The following is an 18,700-nucleotide window of genomic DNA, read 5'->3' as shown; positions in this document are numbered from 1 at the left end:
GCTGATATGCAGTGTTCACTATTCTAGTGATCACTATATATCAGTCCAAACAACCCTTATTGATGATTGGTTGTAAGTCAACCTTATAGACCAGCTATCCTAGTAGCATGGATACGAGCAGTCTAAGGCTAAGACTCTAGAGGGCGTGTTAAGCCAGCTGTTTTACCATCACATTACCCCTTGAACACCCAGTGAAAGGACACCACACAAGTGTTATGAAAATAAACAGTGTATTTATTAGAATCACAACAACCCTGTACTCTTTATGAGGACAGGGTGCTAGGCACACAACAAAACTCTTACGAAAATACTTAAGTTAGCACGTTATATACAAATGCCTGAGGGGCACGAAAAACCATATACTCTAAAAGTGGAATGCGAAATTACTAGCAGGTAAGTACAGAACTAATAGGCTTTGGAATCGCTAGGACTTGACTATAGAATCGTTAGATTACTTCTAGGAGGCCTAGGGGACTCGGGTGCAGAGTGTGCACTCTCACGCGGGATGCGGGACAAAGTCTATGGAAGCTAGTAAAGGCAAAGTTAGTGTTCACGGGCGAACCCGACCTGGTAGGGAGAAAACGACAGTGGATCCTGACCCTAGGATAGTGAGGCTATGCTGGGACACCGAAGTGCCGAAGTTACCTAGCCCAGGGGCTGCAGCTGCATAGGTCTGAAAAGACGTCGGGAATCTCGTTGCGGGACCAGGAGCCTGGAAGAAGGAAGTTGCTGGCAGGCGACCAGTGAAGAAAAGTTCGATGGATCCAAGCCTGGATCAAGGAAGAAGAAAACCTGAAAGCAGAGGGGACCAAGTTCTTGAATCACTAGCCAGTGATTAAGTGGGCACCAGGATGGCACCGGGCGAAGTCACCGCAGTCAGGTGAGTGGGCGCTGCTGGGCTCTGCAGTCTCTCGGACCAGGAGGCGTTGTCGGCGACCAGGATGGAGGTGCGAGCTGTCCCACGAAGGTTCTTGCTGTCGACGTCGCTGGACCCAGGATTGGGCAACAAGTCTTGGCAAATGCAAGGCCCACGCGGTGGACCTAAAATGGCGTCTTAGCCGGACCAGGAGGGTCCAGGGTACTTCTCCGATGGAGGGAAGCAAGGGCCAGTCTGGAGCAACCAGACTAGCAGCAGTGATGTCGTCGGGCGTCGTTCAGAAGGCCACAAGCCAGCGGGCTAGTAGCCAAACAACGCGGTGAGCAGCAAAAAGCAGAAGGGCCCCACGCAGATCGTGGAGATGCTGGGAGGCTGCGCTTCGGTGCTGGAGCTGCTCAGGGTCGGGGCTTCTCGGACCCCAAAGCACTCACCAGGAAATTACTCGGCGGGCTTGCTGTGCAGAAGTCGTGCAGTCTTGAAGATGGCCGGTCCCTCGAGGTCTCGTCACACCCACGAATCTCAGCGTGACTGATGATGTAGGTAGAGGTCAGAGGTGCCAGGGAAGCCGGTTCTCGTCGAGCTGGGCAGTCTTGATCCGGAGGAGAGACTTGCAGCAGACCGCAGTGTTCTTAAGATGGTGCCTGCGGATGCAGGGTGACTACTCCTTAGTCACAAGGGAGAAATCTTAGGAAGAAGTCTTGAGTTCCTTTCGTGGAAAGTAGTTTCAGGATTCAAAGATGATCTGATTTGGAAGGGGGCCAGTTCCTACCTTTATCCTGTAAAAAGGGGCTGGCACGCGACTAAGTCCTGCCCTAGGGGTGGGACTAGGAGGGGGGTGGTTACACCCACTTCCTTGGCAGGCTTTTCCCCAGCACAGGGTCTGGAGTGACCCTGGAACTGGTTCCAGCCAGCCTATGCACAGTGAGCACCGGGGTGCCACGTGCAGTCACCTTCCTCTGAAGCCCTGCCTACCTACAATACACAAACCCTGTCTGGGACGGTGCTGGCACCGCCCCTGGCAGGAACCCTTTGTCCTTATCTCCTGCTCTGGGAGGACTCCCAGCAGCAGGAGGGCAGACTTGTGTCTCGGTGGCAGCATCCATTTTGTGGATGCTAAGGCTCTGTCTGATTTTAACCGGGGTTAGGGGTTACATACATGTCGTGTCCCTCTAGAAGGGTGGAATGCTAACCCCGTCGCCAGAATTGGCGAGGGGTTAGTATTCCAATTCGTATGACACCTTACTCGACATGTTTTGATAAAGCGATACCAGAGTTGGCATATAACCGCGAGGATTATAATGCACTTAAGAGTATATGGTATGCGATATCATGGAAACGGCTAAGGGATGGATCCCGAAAGCCGCAGACAGGCTCAGCTCATGCCAGAGCACCATCTCACACGATTCCAAGCACTCTGCCTTCAGGATTGTTAAGGCCTGCCATAGGAGTGACTGATAGGAGATCTGTGTGTCCATTTTAGGGTTAGATATAGGTATACTATATCTAAAGCAAGGGGTGAGTACACCACCTTGCCCCAGCTGTCGTGCAGCCAGTTGTGTCAGTTTAGATAGTCAGCCCAGGGGTGGCATAATACATGCTTCAGCCCCTGGGAGACTTCTGGGTACCTCAGCCCTGGGTACAGGGACTTAGAGAGGGCCCAGTGCCAATTCAGTACCTGAGTACAATTTGGATAGAGAGAACAGCTAGGCTGTGGGTCTGATTAGCAGGCCCACAGCCAGGGAAAGTCGTAAACCAGTGCAGCAAAAGGCAAAAATCTGGGTGATCATAGGATTGCAGACCCTACTCTCCTACATGACCCCCCCCCCCAAACTTTGGGACAATAAACTAACCTTGACCAGGTGAGTCTTCTTGCTCTAAGTGGAAGTACCTGGAGAGCCCATCAGCATTGCTGTGATCAGTACCAGGTCTATGCTCCACTGTAAAATCCATCCCCTGTAGGGAAATGGACCACCTAAGCAGTTTGGGGTTTTCACCCTTCATCTGATTTAGCCACAAGAGGGGCTTATGGTCTGTCTGAATGGTGAAGTGAGTGCCAAACAAGTAGGCCCTCAGCTTCTTCAGGGCCCAGACCACAGCAAAGGCCTCCCTCTCAATAGCTGACCAATTTTTCTCTCTGGGTGTCAACCTCCTACTAATGAAAGCAATAGGCTGATCATTACCATCAAAATTCAGTTGAGACAGAACAGCCCCCACACCCAACTCAGAAGCATCTGTTTGGACAATGAATGGCTTGGAGTAATCTGGACTCTTTAGGATAGGTGCCGTGCACATGGCCTGCTTTAGGTCATTGAATGCTTTCTGACAGCTTGCTGTCCACTGAACTTTCTTTGGCATCTTTTTGCTTGTCAGGTCATTAAGAGGGGTCACTATGGACCCATAATTTCTGACAAACTTCCTATAGTACCCAGTCAGGCCCAAGAAAGCTCGAACCTGAGTCTGGGTGATTGGAGGAGTCCAGTCCTTGATGGCCTGTATCTTACTCTCCAGTGGCTGAACCTGGCCTCCACCTACAAGGTGGCCCAGGTATACAACCTGTGTCTGCCCTATCTGGCACTTTGTGGCCTTGATAGTGAGGCCTGCCTTTTGCAGGGCCTCTAACACTTTCCTCAGGTGGACCAGGTGATCCTCCCAGGTGGAGCTAAAGACAGCAATATCGTCTAGATATGCTGCACAGAAGTCATCCAGCCCAGTGAGGACTTGGTTCACCAACCTTTGGAAGGTGGCAGGTGCATTTTTCAGTCCAAAAGGCATTACCACAAATTGATAATGCCCTCCAGGGGTAGAAAATGCTGTCTTGGGTTTGGCCTCCTCAGCTAACCTGATTTGCCAATACCCAGCTGTCAAATCAAATGTACTTAAGAAGTTGGCAGAAGCCAATTTATCTATAAGTTCATCTGCTCTTGGTATTGGGTGGGCATCAGTCTTAGTGACTGCATTGAGGCCTCTGTAGTCTACGCAAAACCTCATCTCTTTCTTACCACCCTGGGTGTGAGGCTTTGGCACTAGAACTACTGGGCTAGCCCAAGGGCTATCTGAGGGCTCAATGACTCCCAGCTCCAACATTTTCTGCACTTCAGTTTTGATGCAGTCTCTAACATGATCAGGCTGTCTGTAGATTTTACTCTTGACAGGCAGACTGTCTCCAGTGTCAACATCATGGGTACACCAATCAGTTTGGCTGGGTGTCAGAGAGAACATATGTCTGTAGGATTGCAGAACTTGCCTGCAATCCTGTTGCTGATGTTCAGTGAGGCTGCCACAAAAGACAACACCATCAACTGATCCATCATCAGGATTCTGAGTGAGCAGGTCTGGGAGAGGGTCACTCTCTTCCTCCTGTCCCTCATCTGTGGCCATGAGCAAGCTCATGTCCTTCCTGTCAACATATTCCTTGAGCCTGTTAACATGGAGCACTCTGAGAGGGCTCCTGGGAGTTCCAAGGTCCACCAAGTAGGTAACCTCTCCCTTTTGCTCAATGATGGTGTGGGGCCCAGACCATTTGTCTTTCAGAGCTGCTGGGGCCACTGGCTCCAGCACCCACACCTTCTGTCCTGGCTGGTACACAGTCAGAACAGCCTTTTGGTCATGCCAAGCTTTTTGAAGTTCTTGGCTGGCCTCAAGGTTTTTGGATGCCTTTTCCATATACTCAGCCATCCTGGAGCGGAGACCAAGTACATAGTCCACTATGTTGGTTGCAGGCTTTTTGAGAGGTCTCTCCCATCCTTCCTTCACCAAACACAGGGGTCCTCTCACAGGATGTCCATACAGAAGCTCAAAAGGGCTGTAGCCAACCTCCTTCTGTGGGACCTCTCTGTAAGCAAACAAGAGGCAGGGGATCAGGACATCCCATCTTCTCCTAAGAGTTTCAGGTAGCCCATGAATCATCCCTTTGAGGGTCCTGTTGAATCTCTCAACAAGCCCATTGCATTGTGGGTGGTAGGGTGTGGTGAACTTGTAGTTCACACCACACTCCTTCCACATTGCAGTCAGATATCCTGACATGAAGTTTGTACCTCTGTCAGAAACGACCTCCTTAGGGAAACCCACTCTGGAGAACACTCCAACTAGGGCTCTTGCCACTACAGGTGCTGTAGTGGTCCTAAGGGGAATAGCTTCAGGATACCTGGTGGCATGATCCACCACCACCAGTATAAACTTGTGCCCTGATGCTGTCTGGGGTTCCATTGGACCAACAATGTCAATCCCCACTCTTTCAAAGGGAACCCCCACCACAGGTAGTGGTATGAGGGGGGCCTTTGTTGTGCCACCTGACTTACCACTGGCTTGGCAAGTGACACAGGAGCGACAAAACTCCTTGGTATTCTCATTCATATGGGGCCAGTGAAAGTGTGAGACAAGCCTGTCCCAAGTCTTTGTCTGACCTAAGTGACCTGCAAGGGGAATCTCATGGGCCAAGGTGAGAAGGAAACCTCTCAGAGACAAGGGGATGACCAGCCTCCTGGTTGCACCAGGCTTGGGGTCTCTTGACTCAGAGTACAGGAGTCCATCTTCCCAGTATACCCTGTGGGCACATGTGGCATTCCCTGCAGCCTCAGCAGCAGCCTGCTGTCTGAGGGGTTCAAGGGAAGGGCAGCTCAACTGTTCCTTCCCCAGGTCTGCTCTGGAGGGTCCCCCTGAGCCCAGAAACTCAACTTGATCAAGTTCAAGCTCTTTAGGCTCAGTTTCCCTCAGCTCTTCCAGATCAGCCTCCTCAGAGACTTGATCCTCAACCTGGGGCAAGGGGCAAGGCAAAGCCTTACCCTTACTGCTCTTCTTCTTGGAAGGTGTCTGGTCCATCATTTCAGGATCCAGCACCTGTTCAGTGGGGCATCTTCTGGCCTGTGACCTAGTCACAGCAAGCACATGTGCTGGCAAGCCTAACATCTCCATGTGAGTCCTCTGCTCCACTTCTGACCATTGTGATGACTCCAAATCATTGCCCAACAAACAATCAACTGGGAGGTCTGAACTGACTACAACTTTCTTTTGTCCCTTCACTCCACCCCAGGAGAAAGCCACAATTGCCACACTATGATTAGTAGTGACATTGCTGGCATTGGTCACCAGGAAATCAGTACCTGGCATGATCTGTCCAGGGTCCACAAAGTTAGGTGTCACCATGGTGACACTGGCACAAGTGTCCCTATAGGCCTGAGCCATTTTGCCATTTATCAAAGGTGTCTGCCTGTATTTGCCCAAAGTATTGGGACTTATTTCAGGGGACATATCCATATCCCCTGTACAGACAAGGACAGCCTGAGTGAGTGTGCCAACTAAGTTGTCAGACCCCTCAGTACCCAAGGTTAACCCAACTAATGCCTTGGGAGGTACACTACCACTACTGACTGTACTAGGGGGTGCAGTTGCCTTAGGGGCTGTAGTGGCAGGAGTTTGTCCTCCTCTTTTGGTGCACTCACTAAACCAGTGAGATTTACTTTTACAGTACTGGCACCACCTTTTCGACTGGCCTTCTTGAGTCTTCTTCTTCTGGGAAGCCTGACCCCCACCCTCTTTGGTTTGTTGGGGACCTGGTGAAGACTTCTGGTCATTTTGCTCATTCTTAACATTACCCTTCTGGTCTGCTTTCTTCTGACCACCCTGGTTCTGGTTCTGGTTCTGCTTGATCCTTGTCCTGACCCATTTGTCTGCCTTCTTTCCCAATTCTTGGGGAGAGGTCAGATCTGAATCAACAAGGTGCTGGTGCAACAACTGGTTCTGACAATTGTTTAAAATTTGTTCTCTCATCATTAGATTATACAATCCTGTGTAATCTGTAACCTTGCTACCCAGCAACCAGCCCTCCAAAGCCTTAGTGGCACAATCCACAAAGTCAGACCAGTCCTGAGACTGAGTTTTCTGGGTGTCTCTGAACAGCAACCTGTACTGCTCAGTGGTTAAACCAAACCCATCAACCAGTGTATTCTTCAGGACCTGGTAATTGTTAGCATCCTCTACTCTTGTAGTGAGGAGCTTATCTCTACCTTTACCATCAAAGGAGAGCCACAGTATAGCTGCCCACTGACTCTGGGGAATGCACTGCACAGTGCAGGCCCTCTCCAGAGCAGCCATCCATTTCTGGATATCATCCCCTTGCTTAAAGGGGGGCACTATTTTAGTCAGGTGTTTAGTATCTAAACCCTTCTCTCTATCTCTTGGGAGATTGCTGCCACCAGTGGGAGCTAACCCACTCATCTGCTGCTCTCTTGCCAGGGCAAGCTTCTCTTTGGCCAGGGCAATTTCTTCCCTTTCAATCCTCAGTTCAGCTTGTCTCATCCTAGCTTCATGCTCCCTTCTCTGAGGGGAAGTAAATCTCCTCTGTGGAGGATTCCTTCTCCCCTGAGAAGAGGCATTAGAGTGCAGAGATCTATTGGAGTCCCTAGAAAGAGATCTATCTCTCCTAACTCCAAGGTTAGGCCCACTTCGGGTTAGTACTGGGGGTCCCCCAGATCCTAGCCCAAGTAAGTCTAAGTTGGTCCTGGTTAGCCTTCTGACTACCTCAAGACCTTTGTCTACCTCATCCCCAGAGAGTTCCTCCTGATCCTCATCCTCCTCAACTGCAGTAGCAGTGTTGGGGAGGTCTGGATCCCCAGAGGTTCCCTCTAAGGCTGGCATATTCCCATCTAGCTGAGAAAGCTTTCTCGCATCATAAGTCTCTAAGAGACCTATTAAAAAGGGAATGGTGGGGTTAGACCCCTGCTTCAGTTTTCTGGAGACACAGATTTGTCTCATCTCCTGAAAACTGAGAGCTGCATATCTTGAAGTGACCTGTGGAGGGTCAACACTGACCAGGGGAGTCTCAGTAGATTCTCCCTGGGTAGACATGCTTTTCTAGTGAGGTGTAAGTGGTGCACTTACCTACACTATGTGTTTGCCTACTGATCCCTTGCTAGAGTTGTAGTTTAGGGTGTGCTAGGCCCTAGGAGCTACAACAGCTGGTTCAGTAGAACTCAGAGTATTCTAAGCTAAGTTATATGTACCTTTAGTACTTATGTGATCTTTCACAAGATATTCTTAGGGCATGTGTGGTAAAACAACAGCAAGCTCAAATCCCAACCGCTGCTCACCAATGTGAGAAGTTGGCCTGATGTGCAGTGTTCACTATTCTAGTGATCACTATATATCAGTCCAAACAACCCTTATTGATTATTGGTTGTAAGTCAACCTTATAGACCAGCTATCCTAGTAGCATGGATACGAGCAGTCTAAGGCTAAGACTCTAGAGGGCGTGTTAAGCCAGCTGTTTTACCATCACATTACCCCTTGAACACCCAGTGAAAGGACACCACACAAGTGTTATGAAAATAAACAGTGTATTTATTAGAATCACAACAACCCTGTACTCTTTATGAGGACAGGGTGCTAGGCACACAACAAAACTCTTACGAAAATACTTAAGTTAGCACGTTATATACAAATGCCCGAGGGGCACGAAAAACCATATACTCTAAAAGTGGAATGCGAAATTACTAGCAGGTAAGTACAGTACTAATAGGCTTTGGAATCGCTAGGACTTGACTATAGAATCGTTAGATTACTTCTAGGAGGCCTAGGGGACTCGGGTGCAGAGTGTGCACTCTCACGCGGGATGCGGGACAAAGTCTATGGAAGCTAGTAAAGGCAAAGTTAGTGTTCACGGGCGAACCCGACCTGGTAGGGAGAAAACGACAGTGGATCCTGACCCTAGGATAGTGAGGCTATGCTGGGACACCGAAGTGCCGAAGTTACCTAGCCCAGGGGCTGCAGCTGCATAGGTCTGAAAAGACGTCGGGAATCTCGTTGCCGGACCAGGAGCCTGGAAGAAGGAAGTTGCTGGCAGGCGACCAGTGAAGAAAAGTTCGATGGATCCAAGCCTGGATCAAGGAAGAAGAAAACCTGAAAGCAGAGGGGACCAAGTTCTTGAATCACTAGCCAGTGATTAAGTGGGCACCAGGATGGCACCGGGCGAAGTCACCGCAGTCAGGTGAGTGGGCGCTGCTGGGCTCTGCAGTCTCTCGGACCAGGAGGCGTTGTCGGCGACCAGGATGGAGGTGCGAGCTGTCCCACGAAGGTTCTTGCTGTCGACGTCGCTGGACCCAGGATTGGGCAACAAGTCTTGGCAAATGCAAGGCCCACGCGGTGGACCTAAAATGGCGTCTTAGCCGGACCAGGAGGGTCCAGGGTACTTCTCCGATGGAGGGAAGCAAGGGCCAGTCTGGAGCAACCAGACTAGCAGCAGTGATGTCGTCGGGCGTCGTTCAGAAGGCCACAAGCCAGCGGGCTAGTAGCCAAACAACGCGGTGAGCAGCAAAAAGCAGAAGGGCCCCACGCAGATCGTGGAGATGCTGGGAGGCTGCGCTTCGGTGCTGGAGCTGCTCAGGGTCGGGGCTTCTCGGACCCCAAAGCACTCACCAGGTAATTACTCGGCGGGCTTGCTGTGCAGAAGTCGTGCAGTCTTGAAGATGGCCGGTCCCTCGAGGTCTCGTCACACCCACGAATCTCAGCGTGACTGATGATGTAGGTAGAGGTCAGAGGTGCCAGGGAAGCCGGTTTTCGTCGAGCTGGGCAGTCTTGATCCGGAGGAGAGACTTGCAGCAGACCGCAGTGTTCTTAAGATGGTGCCTGCGGATGCAGGGTGACTACTCCTTAGTCACAAGGGAGAAATCTTAGGAAGAAGTCTTGAGTTCCTTTCGTGGAAAGTAGTTTCAGGATTCAAAGATGATCTGATTTGGAAGGGGGCCAGTTCCTACCTTTATCCTGTAAAAAGGGGCTGGCACGCGACTAAGTTCTGCCCTAGGGGTGGGACTAGGAGGGGGGTGGTTACACCCACTTCCTTGGCGGGCTTTTCCCCAGCACAGGGTCTGGAGTGACCCTGGAACTGGTTCCAGCCAGCCTATGCACAGTGAGCACCGGGGTGCCACGTGCAGTCACCTTCCTCTGAAGCCCTGCCTACCTACAATACACAAACCCTGTCTGGGACGGTGCTGGCACCGCCCCTGGCAGGAACCCTTTGTCCTTATCTCCTGCTCTGGGAGGACTCCCAGCAGCAGGAGGGCAGACTTGTGTCTCGGTGGCAGCATCCATTTTGTGGATGCTAAGGCTCTGTCTGATTTTAACCGGGGTTAGGGGTTACATACATGTCGTGTCCCTCTAGAAGGGTGGAATGCTAACCCCGTCGCCAGAATTGGCGAGGGGTTAGTATTCCAATTCGTATGACACCTTACTCGACATGTTTTGATAAAGCGATACCAGAGTTGGCATATAACCGCGAGGATTATAATGCACTTAAGAGTATATGGTATGCGATATCATGGAAACGGCTAAGGGATGGATCCCGAAAGCCGCAGACAGGCTCAGCTCATGCCAGAGCACCATCTCACACGATTCCAAGCACTCTGCCTTCAGGATTGTTAAGGCCTGCCATAGGAGTGACTGATAGGAGATCTGTGTGTCCATTTTAGGGTTTGATATAGGTATACTATATCTAAAGCAAGGGGTGAGTACACCACCTTGCCCCAGCTGTCGTGCAGCCAGTTGTGTCAGTTTAGATAGTCAGCCCAGGGGTGGCATAATACATGCTTCAGCCCCTGGGAGACTTCTGGGTACCTCAGCCCTGGGTACAGGGACTTAGAGAGGGCCCAGTGCCAATTCAGTACCTGAGTACAATTTGGATAGAGAGAACAGCTAGGCTGTGGGTCTGATTAGCAGGCCCACAGCCAGGGAAAGTCGTAAACCAGTGCAGCAAAAAGCAAAAATCTGGGTGATCATAGGATTGCAGACCCTACTCTCCTACACATGGGCAAACTGGAGCGGTTTCAGGGGGCTTTACACAATGGCTGGCTGACTTGGGTCTTTCTGATGTTTGGCAATATGGGTACCCGGCCACACAGGAATATACCTTTTTTTCCCGCAGCCCATCAATCCTACGCTCGCCTAGATTATTTCTTCATCTCTCCACGCATCACCGTAGCACTTCAAGAGATAAGAAAAAGGAATTAGTAGGTGATTCTCTGCGGGGCATGGCACAATGTGGTCATTCCTATAGCCGAGTCCAGAGTTTCAAATGTAGCATACTCGGTTTTTAAAATATCTCCAACTGTGTTCAGTCTACATTAGAAGGGTGGGGAAACATTGTCCCAAGCGGTGCCTGACTTCTGTAGAACATTGGACAAAAATGCTCCCCAAACCCTGAAGGTAAGTCATGTAGGAGAAGGATGCGGAGGATGAGTGGTGAGGCTTTATTGTACCCCATTAAGACAGGTTTTAGGTTTGTCCAACTGAAAATCCTACACAGTATATATTATTCTGGGGCTCAGTTTAAGACCTCTGGCTACGTCCACTCCTCACCCTGTTTGGGGGACTGTCAATAAGGGGCATATTTGTTAATATTACTTGGTTATGTCCCACAATACAATGTTTTGGCAGAAAGTAATGGTGAGATTTGATGAAGTAGAAGGCACCCTGCTGGACATCTGTCCTACACTAATCATGGCGGACAGACAGAGGAGACATTGACATTGTGAGCTATCATAGTCTGTTTGCTCGTGCACCACTCGAAGTGGCCCGAAGAGACACAGGACAGAAGAGGGAAGCAGTGATGGCTGCATGGAAGCGGAAGGGGTGAGATACACAGGGCGGGGCTGCCCAGCAAGTTCAAGAAGTTTTGGGGGACTTGGCGCCCCAAATCTAGGCTGGACTGAAACAGAAATGAATCCACTGTGACTCTATAAAAAGCACAGAACAACAGATCTTACACGGCCCATTCCCTGATAATCCGAATACAACTCGTATAAATGTGTAAAAGAATTGGCAGTTCCTAAGCATTCATTAGTGATGACGACTTAAATGCATAATGGCAATGATCTATATATTTGCTGAAGTTGTAAAACGTTAATACATTTTAATGAAAAGAATGTAAAAAAAATGTAAAGAAAACAAAAACGGCCCTATAGGAAACCACTGGAAAATGACATTCATGACATTTAATTTTTGCGCATGTACTTTTCAGCAGGGGGGGTATTCTTATTGGAATGTATCCTGGAGTGGGGAAGCTCCTTATCTTTCATTTTTAGGTGCCAGTTGGGGAAAAAACGTTATCCAAGGAAGTTGTGTACTTGTGGTCACCATGAAGACGTTGCATTTGAGTCTGCTTAGAGCCTCAACATTTCCAGGCACCTCTCGATTGCGCAAGGCTCCAACAAACATACACGCCATATCAAAGAACGATTGGCTGGTCTTACAAGAGCTCCTTGGCCTCTTTGGTAGCTCGGCTATTTTACGTACTTGTATGTTGCTTTGAGAAAAATTGTATTTAATTTGGAAATGTTATAAAGCCTGTGTGGCCTACCTGCAAGGCCAGGTCTCTTTGCGCTATAACGCTTTGCACACAGATAAAGACTGGTAGAAGAATGTCAAAGTAAAAACGAGGTCTTCAATAATTTCCAAAGCCTCCGAAGGTTCTGCTGCCAACACATATCTAATGTGAACCGCTTGCGCTTGGAAAGCTGCACCTCCCCATTTCTAAGACTTGAACCAGGTTACCTAAAACAGAAGTCCCTTCGAACTTAAAATCCTACCAGTAATGTACCAAACAAAAGTCTGCTGATAATCACATTTCTGAATATAAAAAACCCTGTGCATTAGACAAACAGTCTTACAGCAAATTTTCTTCTTTGCGGGTAATCAATGAAGTTGACGGAAGGTTGGGGCAACATGCTCAAGTTTCTTTAGGCCCAATTAACTCATAAGTCTCAGATTTCTGATTGTATTGAAGTTTCCCAATGGATTTTTGCAGCAAATCGAGGTCAACAGATAAGATAACATTTAAGCAAGATTGTACAAAGGCAATACTATCCATGGCGGTCTATGAAAAAGCTCAGAAAGGAAAGGAAAGGATCTCCTCAATACACAAATCAAAAAAGATGCGTTGCTAGTAGCTGCGACATGCTTCTTCATAGAAAGAATAGTCAATCATACAAAGACTTCGAGCCCGATCTGAAGGAGTCAAGCATAGAGTCGGATAGTCCGGCAAAATTGTCAGAATACCACAAATTAGGATGATTAAGCGTTAGTATTATCTGTCTTGATGGTTTTCGTTTTAAGGAATTAAGCCGTGTATCGCCTGAATAGCCTCTATCGCCAATGGAAGCAGTTCCAGGGTCAATAGAAGAAGTTTTACAGACAGTGCTAGACATTCAACTGAAGAGGAACATGGCAGCGGAAGATGGGAACACCCCGTGTCACAAGTTTAGGTTTACAGGTATATGGTGCGAATTATAATGATTTCACGATCTGTTAAAAACAGATGAATGCATTTCTGCACCTTACCATCTACAGCGAACAGATTTAAGCCCATGGCTCGTGTTTTTTTGAAGTACGTATTGAGCCACCAAATATGTGGAAAGGGCGCCCCTGGCACTTCAGGGCACACACCTCATCCATGGAGGAGATGCTCTTTCTCTTGGCATGCTCGGTGTGGACCACAGCATCCCAGATCACATTCTCCTGAAAGACCTGGAGCCCACCGTGGGTCTCTTCATAGATGCCAGAGACTCGCTGGACTCCTCCATTGCGTGCCAGGTGGTGCATGGCAGGCGTGGTGACGCTCTGATGTTCTCCAGAAGCACCCTTCCTGTTCTCTTGGTGCCCCCTTTTGCCAAGACCCTTTCCTCCTTTGCCACATCCAGACATGGTCTTCTCTCATTCAGAATCAACTGTAGACGGTCTAAAACCATCGACAGTCCTAACAAAACCTCACTCCAACACGCGGACACCAGCAATCATCCTTAAACTCTCTTCAAGTTCTACTCCTGCCCGGTCTGAACCTAGCTTAGGCATCATACACGAGCCCTTGCTCTTCACAAATATCTAAAGTTGGTGAGTGACCGCCTTCGACAAAGGTTTATCTGGTCCATTCTCGTTCCATCACCCGGTCTGCAGTTCTAAGACCATTGACCACTGTAAACGTATCACAAATATTCCCGTTCAACAATTTTTATCGTAAACACACCGTCATGTCACTTTACTTTAATGACGTTTAGTAGCTGAAGCAGTGCTTAATTTGAGCCGGTGATTTCCGGTGCTCGGCATGGATAGCACCAGCGCTTATTACAGTCTGCCGTATGGTGGTGCGGTCTACCTAATCTAGGTATGAGCACAACAACAGTCGTTTATTAATTTAACATACATTAACAATGACTGACACCTACCACCCAAGCCATTCTTACAGCTTTGGCGGCCGAAATAATCTGAATTGTCGGGGTGTGACGGTTAAGAGTTGTGTTGATATTGTCACTGACAGCTGGCAGGGGCAATGGATGGAGCAAGCTCAGTGTCCCTGGCACTTATTCTTTTACAAATTAAGCACTGACTGACGGCTCTATTGCAGCTGGCATGATGCATCAGTGAAATGTATGATCGCCTCTGAAAGCAGCAGTGAGCTGCACGTCACAAGTTTGAATCCCTAAAACAACAAGACCAACACAGCCTTCCATCCTTCAAGGTCGGTAAATTGAGTAAAATAAATGGTGTCTTGGTAACACTGGTTACTTTCCAACAGAAATTACATGGCATTTCAATGTGCGCCCTTTGCTCTTCCGTCAATGTGACTATCAGGTAAATGTGAGAATTACAAACATGCCGGAACTGAAGCTACAAAATATTTTTGCATTCATCGAGAAAATACATTCCATATTTTCGAAAAAAATAAAAGCATTACCTCCAAAAGCAGCTCAAACCGGGAGCCTGTACCTTTCAGATGCCCCTAAAATAAAAACAAATGCAAGCTTAAAATAAAAGGAGGTTAGGCATTTTAGGAAAGTAATGGCATTCTCCGACTTCAATACATTGTTAAAGATCTTTCTAGCTGTTCGGACATATGAAATAAGAACCAAAGAAACACAACAAATAAAACATTTGATAGAATTTAAGATAAAACCCAAGGGGGCACAATCTATACCACCCACCTCTTGAGCGCCATCTAGCGCCATTACCCTTACCCGGCCCCCCTTACCTTAGACATTGCAATGGACGCTGCACAGGGCGCGCGGACACAATGGGCGCGCCTCCGTTTCACAACATGAAAGGTTCTCAGGGTCGCTGATGCTATTAAGACATTTCGCACAACATTTCTGTGCAGTTACTGGTTTACTGCACTTACCACCTTTGCCACCATTTGGAGCAAAATGTACAGATTCTTTCAGCCCAAAAAAAAGTTTCTCACTCAAATGGGTCAAAAGTTGCTGACCTCTGCACATGGTGGAAGCCAATGCAGGCTCTTTGTAACGCTAACTGTGCGTCTTGCGGCTGTTGACTGCACTATTCCAGGATTAGAGGCGAAAATGCTGTACACATTGTTGCAAACATACTTCATTGATGGATTGGGCAATGAACTTTGTCTGCAGTAGGAAACGTAACTCTCCATATTTAAATACAATAGAAACGTGAAAAGAAGGCCTGGTAACCTGAATATTCAAGAGCCTTCAATGGAAACGCAAAAATAACGCGTATGTAATGTACAACACAATTTAGCTTTAGGCCACCTGGAAGAGGGGACATAGCGCAAAAACAAGCAAACGCAGAGCTTACGACCAGAATGGGGCGCAGTTTTCATTAAAAGAATTATCAACGAATACGTTGTTTTTATTTGCTTCGTTGCAATACTGGATACGTTTTACACAGCCTGTTTTTCTCTAAGAGGTAAAGAGGGCGTGGTTAATAAAATGGTGTTAGTGTTTCTATCCAAAACAAAATTATTAGCGGATAACGTTTTAAATATAATATATATAAAGTTATTTTTTAATGATATTATGTATAAAGTTTTATTTAAGAAGCCAGCGCATTTTCTGTAACGTTTGATCCCTTTCGTATAAATGCCTAATACATTACCAGAAGAACAAAATAAAAGGCCATATAATACTGTATATACTTGGCCTTTTGTTGCCTTCCCACGGTCCTATCACACAATTTCCCCAAATGCTTCAGCATAATTTGGGCTTCAATTCCCCTAAAATTCCAGGGGCCCTAAACACTCGACACCAGCTCCTTCTTGGGGACTGCAAGAAAGTCTTGAAAGAAAATCCAGTCTTGGTAGAAAGCCTTTTTGTGAACAGAAAAGCAGCACAAATCGCACACGGTCTGCATTTTTTAAAAGTAAACTTACTTTCTGCATACGTCAACATTAATTTAAAGATTTTTGTTTGCAAATTGAAATTTGGACTGGATGAGACAATTGCAGAGGGCCAGAGCTGTAACTTAACCTGCTAATCAGAAAAGGATTGGGCGGAGGGGTTTGCACGCAGGTCCAGGCTGTAGCACCCCCATCACTGTGAAGGTGGGAGTGTTAAAGGTCACACATCATCGGTTTAATGGAACAGATATGAGATTTAACTCACATGTGCACCCATACTTCACACACAGTACCCTCAAAGTGAGTCACAAATACTACATTACATGCAAGTTTTCAGGAAAAGAAACAGTTTGAGGGTTTATAACTGATAAAGGTTTCACGTGACCTGCCCTCGGGCTTCGACAAGGACCGGGTTCTGAAAGCGCCCAACATAACATTCCTCAAACTGGGCTGATTTCACATCCAAAGCCACTGAGTGCACAGCAAGACATCCACTGCAGCATTCAGGGAGTAGGTGGACGCAGGTAGAAAGAATGTGCAGGAGGGGAAGACCTTTGGAAGAGCCCACCCCCCCAGTCGAGAAGAACCCACAACAATTGTTAAAGTGCACACATGGCCCACAGACCGCAACACTCAATAGAGCAACGTGGACTTTCTATAGTCGGTCCAATGGCCGGGCCTCTGTAGCTAGACGTGACAGCGTCACTCTTAAGTACCAAATGGTCCAGCCAAGCACATGACAACAACGGGGAAAACTCCCCACAAAAAAATGACCAGAGACAACAGGGGATCTCTTTTGCCTTCATAATAAGGTCTTCTTTGACCCTAAAAAAAGAGAATCCTGGTCAAAATGTCGGGGTGAAAGCCTCTTTCATGTAATCTTGAGCAATTCTGTGGAGTTTGGTCCCATGGAAATACTCTTTTTTTCCGATTATTAGGTCGCCTCTAAATTGCAGAAATTTCGGACTTCCTTCCAGCTAAAAAATGTCCCTACAGTTCTGAGCTAGCACAATCATTCTATGACTGGCTGGAATTTTAGTGCTGTAATCCTGAAGTGTCTAAGTCTTTCACCACAAGGGGTCATAGTTCTCCGTGAAGGAGATTACTCTCTCCCCAAGGCTGGGATGTCTTTTGGTCTTCTAGTTAACGTTTCTGTGGCTAGGATTTTTTTACATGGTGAGGTTGCTAGCCACACCATAACCCTCCTCCTTTTGAAGCTGGGCTTCAAACCGGCCATGGTAGTGTTATAGACCAGCAAGGCGGCATAGACGGTAATGCCAAAGCAAGGGCTATCTTCCTTAAACTAAAGACGATCTGGAGCACCAAGAATCCAATGCTACAAATCAAGATCAGGCTTTTTAACACCAACGTTAAATCGCTCCTTCTATACAGAGCAGCTACTTGGAGGACAACAGTGAGCCCCACCAACAAAGTCCAGACCTTCATCAATACCTGCCTGAGGATAATCCCCCAAGTCTGCTGGCCAAACACCATCAGCAACAACAAACACGATCTATGGCAGGAAACTTTCCAAGTCCATGATCATTAAGAAATCATGAAAGCCCTCACCTGGAACACTCAAGTGAAAAGAGGAAGGCCAAGAAACACCTGGCGCCGAGGCCTCGAGGCTGAATGCAAGGAGATGGGTTACACCTGGAATCACATTGAAAGAAAGCCCCGGGAGGCTCCGAAGCACGAGTGGTCAGTACGTAAGTTCGTCTCTGATGCGGTTTCCCAACCTTGGGTCATGGAGAATATACAGGAGTCCGCCTGAGCTTCCCTAAATATCCTGGAGAAGGGGAGACTCTAGCCCCAATGTGGGAATATTAATTTTCCCTGCATGAGGTTTTTAGGTCTCGAATCTCCCTTTAGTGTGCTTCCTGGCCCCAAGAAGGTAGGAGGTGTCCTATCTGGATCCTCGCCGGTGGGTTCGCCCTCGGTGACAGTTGGGCCCTCTGAATCAGTTATCGGATTCGAGGCGGGCCCCATCACAGCCCTTCGAGATTCACACCTTCGTCGTCTACACCGAGTCAGCCAATGAGGTTGGTGGCGACAATCAACGCTGATCCCATTACTCTTTCCAAAGTCAATACGTCACAGATGATTAGTGCACTCGAATGATAAAACTTGCTGTCTAACAAGAATAAAGCATAGTGAAACCCTTATCCAGGTGGATAGAACAAATCACATAACCACAACTGAGTTAGGCATTAATCTGTCTGTAAGAGGCTTTGACGTGAGCAACCACTATGGTTCAAGCTGGGAGTCAGGAAGGGGTTGGAGAGCAGGAATGCACCATTCTGGGGGAGCTGGTGCAAGTTCGGTTGTGCATACTTGTGCCGTAATTGATGGGCGTTATCATTTATCAGGTTGCTCAAAGGAGAGACCTGAATGGAGGATGGGTAACCGGTCTGGAGTGGGATGGTGAAAGTTGTAGCCTCCAGCAGGTAGAGCACCCGTTGGTGCCACTGTTTATTCATTCAGTTGTTTAGCTCATTGCAGTCCTCCTGAAGTAGAGAGGCTCCAGAGCATCCCTCCCTGCCTCCATCTCTCCATCCATCCATCCATCCATCCATCCCGCGCAGTGAAACTGGTGGGGTGGCTCCCAGCGCTTGTGATCAGCTGAATGGAAGCTGTCCTTCTAGGAGCATCGCCTGTCAGACTAAATGTGTGAAAATAGCCCTCCTTGCAGCAGGCCG

General features: G+C 48.1%; 1 protein-coding gene across 1 annotated transcript in view; it reads right to left on the bottom strand.

The window, feature by feature from the left end:
- The window catches only part of TBC1D5 (TBC1 domain family member 5), a 1,704,599-nt gene that overhangs the window by 1,571,521 nt on the left and 114,378 nt on the right, over positions 1-18,700 (bottom strand). The window contains exon 3 of the mRNA XM_078664018.1: positions 14,592-14,636. The gene's annotated coding sequence lies outside the window, so the exon portion shown is untranslated. The remainder of the gene's footprint in view (positions 1-14,591; positions 14,637-18,700) is intronic.

Source organism: Lissotriton helveticus, chromosome 10 (genome assembly GCF_964261635.1).
Source record: "Lissotriton helveticus chromosome 10, aLisHel1.1, whole genome shotgun sequence".
Lineage (NCBI taxonomy): Eukaryota > Metazoa > Chordata > Amphibia > Caudata > Salamandridae > Lissotriton > Lissotriton helveticus.
The sequence above is the reverse complement of the archived record's forward strand: the minus strand, read 5'-3'. Positions and strand labels throughout refer to the sequence as shown.